The sequence below is a fragment of the Rhinopithecus bieti genome, unplaced genomic scaffold (assembly GCF_001698545.2).
Source record: "Rhinopithecus bieti isolate Rb0 unplaced genomic scaffold, ASM169854v2 scaffold_27006, whole genome shotgun sequence".
Lineage (NCBI taxonomy): Eukaryota > Metazoa > Chordata > Mammalia > Primates > Cercopithecidae > Rhinopithecus > Rhinopithecus bieti.
The window spans coordinates 3231549-3249447 of NW_016813373.1; the positions used below are offsets into that span (position 1 = coordinate 3231549).

Here is a 17899-nt window from a genome sequence, read left to right on the forward strand (position 1 = left end):
TTTTTTTGAGATGGAGTCTCGCTCTGTCACCCAGGCTGGAGTGCAGTGGCCAGATCTCAGCTCACTGCAAGCTCCGCCTCCCGGGCTCACGCCATTCTCCTGCCTCAGCCTCCCGAGTAGCTGGGACTACAGGCGCCGCCACCTCGCCCGGCTAGTTTTTTGTATTTTAGTAGAGACAGGGTTTCACCGTGTTAGCCAGGATGGTCTCGATCTCCTGACCTCGTGATCCGCCCGTCTCGGCCTCCCAAAGTGCTGGGATTGCAGGCTTGAGCCACCGCGCCCGGCCACTTTTGTCTTTCTTACATTGAAGGTAGCTTCCCAAATTGTTTCACGACCTTCATTTACATTAGCCTCTCCTAGGGGGTTTTAGTATTTTTGTCTTTTTTAATCTTGAAGGTGGCTCCCCAAATTTTAAGTGCTTCAAGTCCCACAAAATCTAGATTGTCTCTGGTCAGTATGGTCATTTAATTGTGGGCTTTTGTAGGCTATCCTGAGAACCTTACTACTGTATAAAATGTTGCTTTTGTGGAAGTTTCTATGAGAAACAAACAACACTTACAACACATATACAATCTTTTCTTGTGTTGGTAAATTGATCTCTAACTAGGTATTTAATAAATGTTTGTTGATTGAATGATGATGAAATAAATGAGGGGAAAATGGACAAACTTGAAGCACTTATTGAATGCTTCTCTCTGGATGGTGGAATTATGATTTTCATTTTCTTTGTACTTAGCATTTTTCAAAGGTTGAAAATTTCCACAATGAACCTGTATTATCTTGAGTAATCTAAACCTAGCTTTAAAAGTTCATAGTATAGATGTTCTTTCATCTACACATGTGTGAAGTGCTTCTTCTGTGGCCTTCTGTTAGTTCTAAGGATACCAAGCCAAACAAACCCCATAGCCTTGCCCTCAAGAAATCTACACTACCAAGCACTGTCTGAGCCCTGAAAGGGTACACAGGTCAACATCACAGAGCTCTGTCTATTCAGGGTGGTCTATGTAGATGAGGGAAGAAAAAAGGAGGGGGAAGAACAAAACTTATTGTCCTCAAAGATCCTTTTATATGGATATAGATGTACACACACACACACACACACACACCCCTCAGTTATGTATTTATTTCATTTTACCACAGGCAAAAGTTTCAGGCAGGGCATAAAAACCCAAGGGAAGAGTGGGTTTCTACACTTGAATAAATCTATCAGCTGGGTCCATTCTCCTCCCTAAATTTTCAGAAGGAATGGAAAGAGAATAAAATTCTACCAAATTTGAGTTTAAAATAATCAAGTTTGAGACAATAGCTTCTATTTATTGAGTTCTCACCCATGTGTGAGGCACTATGCAAAGTGTTTTACATGCATTGCCACCTCATTTTCTTTTCTTTTTACTTTCACAACAAGCTTATGAGGTAGGAACAATCATTATTAATCCCCTTTACAGATGAGGAAAGAAATAAGAAATGAAACAAGTCACCTATGGTGAAAGGGTTGCCCCTGATTGAAATCTCAGTTTGTCTACTCTCCCTTCTTAACCGCTCCTTTCCAAGAGGCTAGACTACAAAAAATTTGGGCTCCAAGGAGAAGTATGAACCAGAATATGGATATTTTGTAAAAATGGAATACAAATTGAGGTTCCTGAACAATGTGATGCTAGGCAGGGTACGGTGGAATTGGCCTGTAGTCTCAGCTACTTGGGAGGCTGAGATGGAGAAGATCCCTTGAGGAGAATCTCTTGGGTTCAGGAGTTCGAGTCCAGCCTTGGCAGGAAACCCCATCCCTGAAAACAATAAAAATTAAAACAACAACAATGGGATACTAGCCTTTTAATTAAAAAAAAAAAAAAAAAGGGTGGAAGAAGGGAAAACCAGTTTTCAAAAAAGGTTAGTTTTTTGAAATTAGACATTAGTCGTTGATCTAACTCATTTCATTAAACTAAACTATGAATTTGCTTTTCTTGTCTGATGCGTCCTTTTCCATTTTCCATCTTCATCCTGGCCGAATGTGGGAAATGATCTGGTTTGTGCATAATCCGCGAAGCCCAGGGAGGATCTTTCGCCCCTATTGTTTTCTTGGGTGTTCTCACTCTGGGGGCCTGACATTCCTCGTGTGTCTAAGGCAATGAGGCAGCAGTGAAGCGCGGGGAAGCCGCACAAAAGACATCCAAAGGCTATCAATGGAAAAAGATCAATTAGGTGCACACAAGAAACACCCAATATGCCAGGGAAGAGGAGAAAAATACCCTTTTCCAGAGGGTGGGAAATTGATTGAGCTTCTATGAGGGTCCACAAAGAACCGGACGGATGCAGTGGTGGATGGCGATCTCTCTGGACCACTCCAGACGCGACTGGCAGACGCAGCCTACGCCTTTAGGTCCCAGGAAGCTGAGGAGGGTGGGGAGAGGGGCGCAGCACGATCTTGTGTCTTTCCTCCCGGTGCCGCTTCTACAGAATCGCGGATGCTTCATTAATCTTGCAGGCGCCGCAGCTCGGGTCAGTGTGGAGGGGGATCAGTGGCAGGGCCCGGGCCGCTGGGCTGCGCCAGCCCGCCCGTTCAGCCTCGCCCGGGAAGGGAGCCGCCGCGCGGTGGGCCAAGGACGCCCGGCCTTCCCTCCGTCTGCTTCCAGCAGGCACAGCCCCGAGGCTGGACCCTGGGGCTGGCCCGAATCTCAACTAGAGCTGGGCCCACCCGACTGCCCCACGAGCAGCCTCGCCGCTCCCACGCCACCGCCCGAGTGACAGGCCCGGGAAGGCCGGACAGGACGCAGTCTTCCCGCCGGGGTCTTCCCTCCGGCTGGCCGGCCGCTGCAGGGCTCGCGCGCACACACGTACACACACACACAGTCGCCCACACACACACTCACACGTTCACGCACACTCCCTCCTCCTTCCCGCCCCGCAGCCCTAGCAGCCCCCAGCCAGCTCCCCAGCGTGCTGCGCCCTGGCTGCCTCCGCAGGCCCCGCCCCGGGGAGGAGAGCCAGGCGCGCGCGGGAGCCGGGCGCGGGGAGGGGCCGGCGGTGGGGGAGTGTCTGCTGCCCCCGCCCCTCGAGTGAGTGACTGAGCGAGGAGCGTCCCTCCCTCGCTCGCTCCGCGCCAGCTCCCGCTCGCTCCCTGCCCACTCCCGGGGGGACGTTCCGTGCCGCGGCCGCCGCGGCCGCCGCTTCTTTCACACTTTAGTTGGGGGCTGCGCGCCGCGCTCAGTTACTGGAGAGCTGGCCGCGCGCCGCCGCCTCCCGCACGCTTGCACGCGGGCCCGGCTTCGGGGTTTTGGGTTTTACTCCAAGCGGCGGGGAGGAGGGGGAGCCCAGGACACACTGTGGGGAGGAGGAGGAAGAAGAGGAGAAGGGAGGAAGAAAAAAGGCGAGGAGGACAGGGGCGGGGGGCGGGAGGCTTGCCACCTTCAGCCCCCCCGCGAACGCCCAAGGTAAGCGTGAGCCATCGCCTGCTCTGGGGCGGGGGGAGCTGGCAGTGCAGCCCGCCCCGGCTTGGCTACCCGGGCATCCCCGGGTGGGCAGGGAGGGAGGCCTGCGGGGTGTCTGCCGCGCGGAAGGGATGGGAGCCGCGGTCTTGGCGCTGCCAGCACGGGGCCCGGGCTGGGGCTGCTGCTGGTGCGGGGCTGGCGGGGCTGCTGCCAGGGATGGAAGCTGGGGTGGGAGAGCCGCGAGCGGCGTCTGCCGGCCAGGGCGGAGGGTCTGGGATGTGGTCGGGGCTGCTGACGACTTTCGTCACATCGAGGCCTGGGTGGCTGGTGTTAGATACCCCTCCCTTCCCACCCGCACCCTGCCGCCCTCAGCCTTCCTGCTCTCCTCTAGCTTTGCATGTAGCCACCGTACTTTGCAAGCCAGAGCTGGAAAGGAAAAACACAATGTAGGATCCTTTGCTAAGTATCCAAGTCCCTTCTCCCGCTCCGATTGATTGATGTGTTTGTGTGGGTGGTTTGACCCCCGGGATTTCTGAAGTTTTGACCTTTTTGAGGTGGCTTGTTTCGGTGCCTCTGTTTGCCCACCTCGTTGTATTTATTATTCGTGCCCATGCGAGGCAGCCAGAGGGTGCTTGGTTATTGTACACGAAACAGATTTCACTCTCCTCTGCAGGCAGTTCGCGAAGTGCCGCCGCCGCGGCTGCCTTAGGTCTGCTGGTTAATGTCCTTTCCCTATCTTCCACCCTGCCCCCTCCCTCTACGGAGGGTTAGTTTTTGTTTTTGTTTTTTCCTTTCCACTTACTGTTTGTGTGAGAGAAGTCCTGGGCTTAAGGGCTCTCATTACCCATTCATTTCTCTTCTAAAGCTCTGAATGGCTCAGGCATGTCGGTAAAATTTGGGGTGGTCCTCTTTGCCCCAAGAGTTTCATGGCCAAAGATACAATTATGCACACATAAACACGCATTAATTCTGAGAGACGGCAAGCAGTTTGAGAGAGAAATAATTTGTTTCCAGTAGGATGTCGGTGACCTATGGGATCTCTTCCATTGCCTGTGGATTAGGAAAATTGTTTTAAAATAGATAGTGCTTGTGTTGTCCGTGGCTGGAAGACAGCCATAGTTCAGTTACTGAAGCAACTCTGAAAATGATACACCCTGGGCACCCAGAACCTCAGTAAAGACACACGTAGTCTGACTCAGATGTTAGGAAGGGGACTGACACACCATAGATTCCATGGAGAACTTTTTTCTTTCTTTTTTTTTTTTTCTTTTTTAGGAGACTGTCCAGACCGTTTGGGGAAATGACAAGTTCATTACACAGACAGATGTAATGAACACCTCCCTATTCAAGGGGATGGGTTCAGCTTCTGCCTAATGGGAATAACCTTTTAATTTGATAGAATTGGGATCTACCAGGATAGAAACAAACATAGGTGGAGTGGGCCTGGGCTACTTCAGCACTGTGGGGAGAAGGTGATGTTTCTGAAAGGTCTTTTAAGTTCAAGATGCTGAATTTGGAGTTTTCTCCTGTTTTTCATATTGTCTAGAACTGGACTGTAGGATCAATAGAACATGTTCCATGTTGGCTGTTTGGAAATGCAATTGTCAGACATAGAAATTAATTTGGATTGGATCACCTATTTTTGTTTTGCTACTTACAAAGTAGGAAGTACCAGTGGTAGGACAACTGAGTGTATTTATAGGCGTTAAACCAATGCTGGGACTGGTACTTCACAGATCACAAATACAGCATTGAAATAGAATGTCACTCAATGTTTACTGCTGTGCAAACCTGCTTCAGAGAACAGTCCTGGAGGCTTCTAAAAAGGGCAACAAAGACCACTGCGCTCGGCTCTTGGGTGGGTGCCTGAGGAGGGGCGGGGTGCTTCTGTTGTCTAGCTTTGTCACAATTGGGGCACGTTTCCAAAGAAATATGGCCTTGGGTGGTAGAGAGGTCTCACATCCTCCAGTGTTAAAAGTTCATCCTATAAGGATCTTAAAATTCCAGCTTTCCTCCAGGGTTGACTTAATTTAACTCTGAGTTTAGAAAACTGATAATTTTGTTTTCTTGGCTAGAAATTTACCCTCCTCCTCCCCATCTCACTTTATATTCAACATGGGTTTCTGGGAATTAATAGGCCACTGTCTGAAGGGGTTTGAGCTTCTTGAAGAATCACAGGGCATAATTCAAGAGCTTTGGTACTATTTGCTATGACTGATTAAAAAATCCTCCTAAGGAGGAAGGTGGTTTGCACTATTATGAGTGTAATTTCCAAGTGAATCATGCCTCAGCGCTGTGTTGCCTTTGTGACCAGACAAGCTTTGAGTTTTACATTCTGAGTGGCTTGCTCCAGGCTCTAAGCAGCCCCTTCTATAAGATTTTGTTTGTTTGTGTTTGTTTTGTTTTTTGTTTGTTTGTTTTTGTCCAAAGGAGACACCAAAGGCTGGGACAGGGAATGTCATGTCACCTTCCAATAGGGCAGGAGAAGGCAGGTGACATATTTACAGAAGAGTCCTAAGATGATAAATATGACTGTCTTCATCTGAATTTATCAATACAACTTACAGCCATATAATGAGGCATCTTGTGGAGCTCACATGTTTAAGTACAGAGGTCTTGGGGTTCTGTATCCTTTGAAGTTTCCTTCCAGCCCTACTTTGAGGGTGGCCCTAACTAAAGGGTAATGGCATAATAATTGTGGAGGGAGATTTAGAAGGAGACTGCCAGTTAACAGAGAAATTGGTGAAACCTCACTGTCTTGTGATACTTTGTCTTCCTCCAGCTTCTTAGAACCAAATATAAAGGAAGGGGGGAACATTGCTTTGTTTGTATTTTCTCTCCTGATGTTTAGCTGGTATCTCAGAGTGTGGTCACTGCTTATTTTAGGTGATTTAAACTGTTTCATTCTGCACCTCCTCCTGGGTGGAATGGAATCCAAACTCATCCAAGAGTTGTTGGGAAAGGGTGTGTACACATGGAGAAGCTTCAGACTCCAGCAAATGCTCTGAGCAGCACAGCACTGATTATCAATCAGAAGTCAGGCTATGGCAGGTCTGATCTTACAATGCAAGTTTACATGAAAATAATTTGTATGCGAAAGTTGATTTGCCTCCAGTTTTTTGGGAACATATTGACTATGTAAATCTACTTATACATCTAGTCAATCGGAATTCACTCAGAGATATTGGGTCGATCAGTCTTCATGAAAATATACATCTCCTAAAAATGCTATTTTGGAAATGGATGTAGTGAAGCCTCCCTCCCAAGGTGAGGGAAGGGTTACATGATATATAATACAGGTTGGAGGACCCTACACAATGTACATGGTGGGTATTCAGATGACCTTTTTTTCCCAGCTTTACTGTGTAAAGATACTTTTATTAATAGGGTTTTAGCAAACAAATGCATCTTTGGCCACTTCATGATCCTTCTTTGAGCCTCAATTTTGAAAGTTCCATAGCATGGAGTAAATAAAAATTATGCTTAATTGGGTTCTCCATAAAACACAAAAAGCAGATTACAATAGACCAGTATAAAGTACTGCTTAGAAAACTGAAAAAACAGGGATAGGGCTTGTGTACAAGAAGAATTGCGACAGTGAAACTATATTTTAAAAAATGGTGACAGTTTTGACTTCTAGAGATCATAATTCAAGAGCTTATCTGAAGTGGCATGTAAATTACATACATACATATTTTTTAAAGTAGGCAATTATTTAGCTTGACTGTCTCAGTTCTGAAGTTTAATTTTACAAGTTATAGTTGCAACAAGAAACAACATGACATGCTGTGGTTATGCAATTATGACAAGAGTGGTTGGACGTAAACTGGGCTAGGATAAACATAGAAATGAGCACACAACAGTGTCTCCAGTCACCAGGTATTAAGAAGTTTCTTTGCTTTTTTATTAACTATGTTACTAGAAAATGTATTTCCCAGGTTGTAGGTTAATCACCTAAAATAATGATTGCTTTCTCTTACATTTGTGAAAGGAGATGGAGCTTCCCCAATCTAAAATGGAAACTGAGAAATTATTTGGCCAAGCTACTGGAAGGCTAGGCCCTTTTACTCATCTCAGCAACCCCCATAGCAGCTAGCACACTACCTTGCGCTTGGAAGTCACTCAATGAGTGATTGAATGGAATGGAATTTACCTAATTAGTTAAGATCTGCAGTGTGTCAAAATTTCCTTGGAGAAATACATTAGATGCAGACTTAAGTTTTAATAAATGTGTATGGTAGTTTATTAAGAGCCCCATATTATACCTCAGGTAGGATTTTAGATGTTGAGACATATTTGACAGGAAACATACAAGCATGATGTCCTCTCAAATTGCTGGAATTTTTCTTTTTTTTTTTTTTTTTTTTTTTTTTTTTTTGAGATGGGTTTTGCTCTGTACCCAGGTGAAGTGCAGTGGCGCAATCTCACTGTTAATTCTCCTCCTGGGTCAGAGCAATTCTCATGCTCCAGCCTCCGCCTGAGTAGCTGGGATTAAGCATGGCCACCCATGGGCCAGTCATTATTACTAACTAAATTTTAATATATTATATATATATTTTTTTTTATTTTTTTTTTTTTTTTTGAGACGGAGTCTGCGCTCTGCTCCCCAGGCTGGAGTGCAGGGCGGATCTCAGCTCATGAAGGCTCCGTCTCACGGAGTCACGCCATTTCATGCCTCAGCCCTCCCGAGTAGCTGGGAGATGACAGGCGCCGCACTACGCCGCGGGCTATGTTTTTTGTCTTTTTTTTATTGTAGAGACGGGGTTTCACCGGTGTTGTCCAGCGATGGGTCTCGATCTCCTGACTCGTGATCCGGCCCATCTCGGCCTTTTTCAATAGTGGGGGGATTACAGGCTTGAGCACCGCGCCGGCTCATTTTTATATTTTCAGTAGAGACGGGGTTTTGCCATGTTGACCAGGATGGTCTCGATCTTTTGACCTCAAGTGATCTGCCCGCCTTGGCCTCACAGAGTGCTGGGATTACAGGCATGAGCCACTGTGCCCGACCCCCAAATTACAGTAATTTCTAGTTAGGGGCATCTTGATTTGGAATAGATACAATTTCTGTATTTGACATGCATTCCTTCCCTTATGATTGTAGCTGTCGTCTTCATCTTATTTGCCTCAGGGATTCAGTGAATAACAGTGCCTAATATTATAGTGTGCCTTATGCTTTTCAAAGTCCTTTCATGTATCCTGTCTCATTTGACATTTGGCTGCAGCCATAGCAGTCAGGGTTTTTTGTCTATGCTGGGATCTTTCCCAGAATGAGCCTGGATCAAGGAGTGATGGAGAGGTCCAGGGAAAGCTCAGGAAGCCCTCCACCTCTTGGTTTATTAGATTCACCGCTGTTCCCTCTAAGATAACTTGAATAAAGCGGGAACCAAACAGTGTGTACATGTGGACGTTTAGAGTGAAATAATAGACACTGGAGACTCCAAAAGGTGGGAGGATGGGAGGGTGGCGAGGGATGAGAAATTACCTGTTGGGCACAACACTATTTGGGTGATTGGTACACTAAAAGCCCAGACTTCACCAGTACACAATATATCTGTGTCACAGAACTACACTCCTATCATCTAAATCTAAATTAAAAAGAAAATAACTGAGGTCAAGGAAAGTTGAGACCTGTTAGTGCACTGAGCCCACTCAGGCTCCCAGCATCTAGTGGCTCTCACCCTACACCTGTTCTGTCTCTTGGGCTGACTTTGGCCTCTTAGTCCACCTTTGCCAAGCATCGCTTTCATCTTCCTCTCCTTTCCTTTCTGAAGTTTTTTCACGTTCTTCTGGCCCATAGATTTCTATCCATAGACGCTCCTGCTCCTTTTTTTTATTTTTTATTTTTCCTTGAGACAGGGTTTCATTCTGTCAGCCAGGCTGGAGTGCAGTGGCACAATCTTGGCTCACTGCAACCTCTGCCTCCCTGGCTCAAGTCATTCTCCCACATCAGATTCTTGAGTAGCTGGAGCCACAGGTGCATACCACACAACTGGATAGTTTTTGTGTTTTTTGTAGAGACAAGGTCTTGCCATGTTGCCCAGGCTGATCTGGAACTCCTGAACTCAAGTGATCCCCCCACCTCAGTCTCCCCAAGACCACCGCAGCATCAACCACCGCGTCAGGCTCCCTTTTGCTTCCTATCCCACACTTTACTTTTGCCTGCAAGACTTTAGTGTCTGAATGAGCTTTTCCAGTGCAGTATTTTAACCATATCTCCAGATCCACTGTCTATCTGGCTCCTCCCACCTATCTGCCTGACAGTAGACTTCTTGCTTCCAGCCCAGTGACTCCCTTCTTCCCTCAGGGCCCCTGTCCTACTTTGCCCCATACCGCCTCCCTTCTTCCTCCCACCCACTTCTCTCCATCAAGCCTTTAGATCTTCCAGCACATACCTGCCTCTGCCTGTTTCTCAGGCTCCCGCCATCTCAACACATGTGTTTATAGTATTCATGAGTTGACATCTACATACTTTATATCTTGTAGAAAAGTGGAATTAGAGCACCCCCAAGTTTAGGGATCTTTCTGCTTTTGTTTTCATTTTTGATTCTAGTATGTTATATTGTTGACTTTGTAAGCCTCTTAAGCCATTTAATAATAGCTGAGTACTTTGCTTCTTCACTTCACTTAGCTATTACGTTCTCCATCGGATAAGATAAGGGAAATATCTTGATGATTATTGTTATTTTAAAAGATTTGGACAACAAATCTGGAAAAGCATTCCAGAGATTTTCATAATAGCACCATAGAAAGTCTTATTACACACCAAATTCGACTTGCTAATCACAAAAGTAGAATGGTTTATTTAATTTCATCTTCATTACCTTTTTATTTTCTCCTTTGGTTAAGTAAATGTTGGTTAAGTAAGTATTCCTGCAACTTGAACCATTTTTTTTCTCATTTCTTGTAATTTTACTTCTCTCCATGAAAATTTTATAAATTCATGGGACACATTTATGCCAAGCAAAGATTCTTTAGCTAACACCCAATGCACTCCCAATGTTGGTTTCTCCTATAAGTTTGTAGCCTATATCAGCCCTATCAGTAGGGTCAGTGGGGAAAAGTAAACTGAGCACTACTACTGGAAAATATATCCCATTGACTCACTACATATGAATTTGGATTGGTCTTTTTAGAAAACTACTTCAAAAGTAGATCCAACATTAGTTATGCAATATCCTGAGTGCTTGAGGGCTTTTGGAAAAAGGTACTTTAAAGCAGAGCAGGGAGATGATGGTTTTTAAGTAATAATTCCTTTTCTTGGATGGATCTGTATTTTATTTGAGTGTCATGGATACTGCAGCAGTTTCAGTTCATTGTTAAACCACATGTTAGAATATATTTCACTTCACCTGGTGACTTATGGTTTTTCCCACCTGAACTGGGTAGGGAAAGGTGATTGAGAAGTTGATTGTTTTCTCTGAAGTGTGGGAACCTTTTTCATACCCTTCATCATGGATGTAAGTGGTAAGGGAGGTACTCTCAACAAACCATGACATGCGTGCGTATCATAGCCGTTCCTAAAAGCTTCTTCCTGAACTCCACAGTTGACAAGGAGGTCTAGTAGATCCCCTGTATTAGCACTATGTGTTTTTACATGAGACAATTGAAAGGCTGGGTGTAAAGTAAGGAGATGCTACAGGCTGCCAGGCTGTGATTTGCAGGGAACTTCTCAAAGACACAGATAGTCGGGGTGACTTCAGCGGTTCTATCTGAAAGTTCTGCCAAAAGCAGTTTTGCTAAGATAATTTTGTTAACAGTTCTTACAATTAATAGGTTATAAGGAATAAGCGACATATATCTCATTATATGTTTCAGGTGGATAATATTTTGATGAAAGAAGTGAGAATCCAGGAACATCTCTTGAGTTGCTTAGTAGTTGCTGAAAATTCAGATACTCTGGTTTGTGCCAGGAATCCATGACAGTCTAGATGTGACTCCCGAAACAAATCTTGTGCCTTCCTTCCATGGCCTCCCCAACACCCACCCCTGCCTCACCCTGGGATATCCTTCTTCCCCTCTACTGTGTCTCTTGTGATCCAAGATATTTCTCAAATCTCAGTTCAAATCCCACTCCTCCAAGGAGCCCTTCTTCTGCCATAAGAGTGGTTTCTCCCTTACCTTCCATGAACCCCTGTAATACTTATTTTAGGCTTCGTTTATTTTATTGTTAGTTTTGATTTTTATTATATATGTTTTTGTCCCTAGCCAAATGTAAACCCTTCTATTGTGCTCTGTGGGCCTTAAGAGTAGATTGGTCTAAATAAGTAGTTATTAATTGATTGACAACTTGTCATTGATCCTGAGGCTTACAGTTTCTGTCTGTGAAGACCTTGCTCCCATTTAAAGCCTTCTTTAATATAATGAGGAAGTATAGTCTGGAATGAGAAAAGATAATGTGAATTTTTAAATTCCTTTGCTGGCCAAGGTTAAGGCATCTAATCTTTGTTATTCACTCAGATAATTTATTGAACAAACATTGACTTTTGTTGATGATGTTTTGTGTCATTTCTGGTGCCTGGGACTGGAGAGATGCTGGAGATAGATAAAAAGGCCTGGCCCTGCCTTTGTGGAGTCCCCGACAAGCAGGAGACTTGACATGCGAACACGTTGTGTGCGGTGAATAGACAAAGGGCTTTGGGAGTTCAGATAAGAAAGCACCAAGCTCTGTTTAGTGGGAGGCAGACTGTGCATCCAGTTTCCCTGAGGCAGTCCTGGATTATTCCCACTGTCCAACATAGTTAATGATAGCATTCCCTTTACTCTCAAAAGGATCTCAGTTTGGAAAATAAATGATGATTCCCCAACATTGAGAAGGCATAAAAGGCATCACAGAGAGGGAAATATTTGGACTGACACTTGAAAGCTACCAGGAGTCCTCCAGGACACTGCTTACATTGCCAGACATACTGGGGACTAACACTGGTTTGCTAACTTTGAACTTTTTAAATTTTACTATACACTCATAGACCAATTCTCATACTGGCATTTGGGGATAAAGGGGTTTGGGGGCAGATGGAAGATGAGGTAGGCCACTTCAAACAGAAGAAATGTAATGATGTGGAGCCATGTGGTCATGGATTGATGTCACTGAACTTTCCACATATGATAGGGAGTGATGGGAGATGAGGCTGATGAACTATGCAAAGCCTTTTAGGTCATGCTAAGAGTTTGGACATTTTGCCCAAAATGTAAGCAGTGAGGGTCACTGAAAGATTGTAAAGAGAGAAAAGACTTATTTTGTATGATGGTTGGTTCTCTGTTGAGTATAGGTAAGAGACTGGAGGGGACAGAGATAAATCAGAACAAGCGAATTGTAGTACTAACTAGGAGGGAGATACTGATAACTGAAAATGGAGAAAGGGGACATATAGAAGAAGGATTTAGGAAACAGAATTGATAGGACTCAGTGAAGAACTGGGCAGGAGAGTGATGAAGGGGATATAGTAAAAGATAATTGTAAAATTTCTGGTTGGATTATACTCTGAGCTGTGGAAGCTGGTAGCCGTTAGAGGGAAAGATAACTCAGTTTGCAAGAGGTTGAGTTTCTGGTGTTATGCTCTCTTAGATGGAGATATCTAACACGTAACTGAAATTCTGGTCTATAATTCAGAAGAGAGGTTTGGGATAGAATTATGAGTTTGCTGTCAGCTCAGTCATCATTTTCTCAGGGAATCATTCACTTCATTTCCATGATGAGGTCAAATCCCTCTATTCTGCCCTCTTACCACACCATGTACCTCCTCTCCTTGTCTGTATGCACTTTCCAATATTGTAATTGCTCATTCAGTTTTGAGTTTATTTAATGTTAATACCACCCCCCCAACTGTAGGGTTCATGAAGGCAAGACTGTATTTGTTTTTGATCCTTTTGTATCCAAAGAACACCTGCCACACACTAGGGGCCCAGCACATATTTGTTGAATGGATGAATAAATCAGTGATTGAAAGAGTTTTTGTAAATAATTGAAGCTGTTGTGGTTCAGCATCAGTTTGCACAGGGAAACTATGTAGAAGAAAAGTAAACAGTGAGTTCTAGGGAACCCTAGTGTTTCAGAGGTGTGATAGAAATGGATGGTTAAGGAGACTCAAACCAGGCAAGTGTAGTGTCTGTCAAAGAAGAGGGAGCATCAGGCAGTGGCATGTGGTCAGAATTGTTGCATGAAGAATTAAAACAAATCTAAAGAGATTTTCATAATGTCTGTTATTAAATAGATGTGGGAACATTTATTTGATGGGAAGATACCAACATGTTTTCTTACCATTAAAATAATGTATGGCTACTTAGCATTGTAATATTATGTATTAGCTTATGCTGCATGCAAAGTTTAATGTTTTATCACTCTGTTTTGTATGTTTGGAACCTGAGTTTAGCCTTGTATAACTTATGCCAGCACCCAATGTAGTAAAAATTTGGAGCCATGGTTTGGGAGGATGTTGAAAGTACAGAATGTTTCATCATTGTGAATTTATAAGTGTGTGCATTCATTTTTAAGGGGATTAAAAATACATGGGTATTTACATCCTACCAGATGAATAGCCATCAACTGTAAGAACACTTTAAGTTACCACAAAGGATGGCTATTTGATTACAGAAGTGGAGGCTGAGAAGCAGTGTCATTAAAGGTTTATAGTATAAATAGGGAAGCTTATTGTAGAGTATGTTTGTTACTCGTTCTCAGACTCCACTGAGACAGTCAAGGAGAGGTAGGTGAGGCATCACAATGTAGCAGGAAGAATGTGGGCTATGGATTCAGCAGATTTTATTCTAGTTTCACCACCTCCTAACTCCAGATTGGTGATCTTGAGTGACAACGGCAATAATTGACAATAGTAATAATGAAAACTACCATGTACCGAGTGATGACTCTGTGCCTAGGTACTGTGCTGAGTACACTACATGCACTGTTTCTTTAATGCTTGCAGCAACTCTATGAGGAACCCACTACTGTTACCTCTTCTTTACAGACAGAGAATAACTAAGCCTCAGTGTGTTTAGGATCTTGATTAGGTCTTGTAGCTAATAGTGGTGGTGCTAAGACTGGAATCCAGGCTCTCCTACTTTAAAGTCAGGCTTTTAATTGTCAACTCCCAGCCAGTTCTGTTTTCTCTGCCCCCTTCCTCATACACTCCTTTCTTCTCATTTACTGTCCTTATGAAGAAAATTGGACATTGTATTATCTGCTCTGTACATAATAGATTATAAAGTTCTTTGTCATTTAACCACACAGATATGTTCTAAGAAATGTGTCATTAGGTGATTTCATCATTGTGCATACATCATAGAGTGTACTCACACAAACTTAGATGGTATAGCCTGCTACACACCTAGGCTGTAGGATATAGCCTATTGCTTCTAGGCTATAGACCTGTACAGTACGTCACTGTACTGAATACTATGGGCAGTTGTAACAAAATGGTATTTGTGTATCCAAACATCTGAATATAGAAAACGTAAGATATGGTATAAAAGATAAAAAGTGGTACACCTGTGTAGGACAGCTCCATTATATAATCTTATGAGACTACAGTTTCATGTCCATTGACCACTGCTGACCAAAACATGGTTATGTGGCACATGGCTGTATGTATTTCTAAAAGATACAGAGTCTTTTTCCTTTTAAAATAATCATAATATTATTGTTATGTCTAATTTCTGACAATAATTTCCTAATATCAAATATTTATTCAGAAAGCAAATTTCCTTGATTGTCATCATTTTTTAAAATTATTACTTTTTTTGCATTTTGGAATCCAAACAATTTCCACACATGAGAGATGCACTTGTCTTATTTACAGTCTTCCTTTCCCTATTTTTCTCTCTTTTCCTTCTCTGGAAGTTTATTTGTTGAGGAAACAGGGATTTGTCTATAGGATTCTCTGTATCCTGACTGCATCTTCTTTGTTGCTATTTATTATTATATTTCTCTGTTTCCTCCTGTATTTCCTGTAAACTAGTAGTTTGAGATAGACTGGAAGCTTATCAGAAATTTTTGGTAAGAGCACATCATAGGAAGTGTTATGTATTTTTTTTTTTTTTTTTTAATTGAGACAAGGTCTGACTCTATTATTGGCCAGGCTGGAGTGTAATGGTGTGATCTCGGCTCACTGCAGCCTCTGCCTCCTGGGCTCAAGCCCTCCTCCCACCTCAGTCTTTCCAGTAGCTGGGACTATAGGTGTGTGCCACCACACCCAGCTAATTTTTTGTATTTTTTGTAGAGACAGGGTTTTGCCATGTTGCCAAGGCTGGTCTCGAACTCGTGAGCTCAAGCAGTCTGCCCACCTTTGGCTAAGATTACAGGCATGAGCCACCACTCCTGGCTGTGTTAGGTACTTCCTATTACATCTCATCAGGAGGCACACATGCCTTCTCGTTTCCTCTTTTGTGAAGTTAAGACTATCGGTGAATTTAGGTGTTGTTAGTCTGATCACAGGCCCTGTTAAAAATCTTGATGCTATTGTGATTATTATTTAGTAAGGGTTATAAAATGGTGATATTCTGTCATCCTTCCTGTATTTCCTAGCTGGAATTTTTCTCTCAAGAAACCTTAACAACATCAACTATTTGTTACCCTGAGATATAGTTTATGTAGGAAAATTGATGCTTGATTTTATTTCTTCTATTTAAACCAGTATCAGAACAATGAGCTGATTTTCTAGTAGCCTCCAGAGGAAACCAACAGGTTTTTTTTTTTATTATCATTATGAACTTGTAGATTTTAACACAGTTTATGTGTTTTAATCCCTTGCAGTTTATTTTGAAGCTCAAGTTATTTTTGTGTCCAGTGTGAGTCTTTAAATTGGCTTCTGAATCTTTTGATGAGACTACAGTAGTTTTGATAATATTTTACTTTCTGGTTTAATAAGATATTTCAGATTTATTTTGTACTTTTTCTACCCCAGATCTTTTTAGTGGTAAACAGTATTTAGAGACCACAGTATAGTTGTTAGGGGTTCTCATTGCCTTTGAGCTGGTCATTGTTTCTAGGCCTTTTCAATAGACAGAGTTCAGAAAAAAACCTATGTGTACATACGTGTCTACTCAGATATATGTGTATGTGTGTGTGTTTGTATGTATGTATATGTATGATATATATGTATATATGCATGTTTACATATTGTTTCCTTATTTCTTCCCTCTTAGAAAAAGGTTGCCTACTGTAGTTCTGCACCTTGCATTTTTTACCTAACAGTATATTTCAGAGATCACTCTGGACCATAGATAGAAATTTCTCATTGCATTTTACAACTGCAGAAATTCTACCGTACAAATATACCACAATCATTCATTTGGATATGTGGTTGTTTCTAATCTTTTGCTCGTACATTTTAGTGGGGATTTGTTGTTGTTGTTGGTTTATTTGTAAGTCAAACAAAGCCAGAAGTGAAACTTCATTTTGTTAACTAGATGGACAGTGGAATGAACAGTGATGCAATAAACAGCTTTGTGAATATTTGCATTCATATTCTTGCTGGTTTATCTTTAAAATAGATTCCTAGAAGTGGGATCACTGGGTCAAAGGATAAATACATTTGCAGTTTTGCTTGACATTACCAAATTCCCTTCTGTGGGTGCTATGTGCTATATTATTTTGCATTCCCACTAACAAATATGAGACTGCTTCTTACCCTAGAGCCTCACCAATAGAAAAACATTGTACAGCCTTAAGGTCTTTGCTGTCTAAATGGTGGGAAATGATTCTCTAATGTAATTTTAATTTGTGTCTCTGATTCTGAGCTCGCTTCACCTCTTTTTCCTGTGTCTAGGGGTTTGCATTTCTTTTTCTGTGAACTGTTTCTTCATATATTTTGCCCATTTTATAGAGTTGTAGGTCTTTTTTCATTTTATTTTATTTTATTTTATTTTTATTTTTTGAGATGGAGTTTCGCTCTTGTTGCCCAGGCTGGAGTGCAGTGGTGCCATCTTGGCTCACTGCAACCTCCACCTCCTGGGTTCAAGTGATTCTCCTGCTTCGGCCTCCCCAGTAGCTGCGATTAGAGGCATGCGCCACCATGCCCTGCTAATTTTTGTATTTTTCATAGAGACGGGGTTTCACCACGTTGATCAGCCTGGTCTGGAATTCCTGACTTGGCAGATCAGGTGATCCGCTCGCCTCAGTCTCCCAAAGTATGTGATTACAGGTGTGAGCCAGAGCGCCCAGCCCCCTTTATTTTATATTAGGGATAACATCATCCCTAATATGTGGCAAATATTTTTCCCGGTTTATTATTTGTCATTTTTCTTTGATTATGGTGTTAAGCAAATTATTTTCTTTGGTGCAGTTAGTATTATCAGTGTTTCTTGATTGCCTCTTAGTTTTAAGTCATTGTTGGAAAAAATTTCCTTAGATCCAGGTTATAGAGCAGTACATATGTAAATGTAATACATATGTAAATATTTAGTAGCTACATTTATAGCCAAAAAAACCCCAGGTGAAATTAATTTTAATAATATATTTTATTTGGCCGGGCGCGGTGGCT

At 42.8% G+C, this 17899-nt stretch overlaps 1 protein-coding gene across 2 annotated transcripts in view; it reads left to right on the forward strand.

Moving 5' to 3' along the window:
• Window positions 1-3042: 3042 nt before the first annotated feature.
• The window catches only part of CUNH1orf21 (chromosome unknown C1orf21 homolog), a 253360-nt gene continuing 238503 nt past the window's right edge, over window positions 3043-17899 (forward strand). Inside the window, exon 1 of one of the 2 annotated variants that reach the window (XM_017848108.1) lies at window positions 3043-3425. The gene's annotated coding sequence lies outside the window, so the exon portion shown is untranslated. The remainder of the gene's footprint in view (window positions 3426-17899) is intronic. The other variant, XM_017848107.1, reaches the window with a different exon arrangement.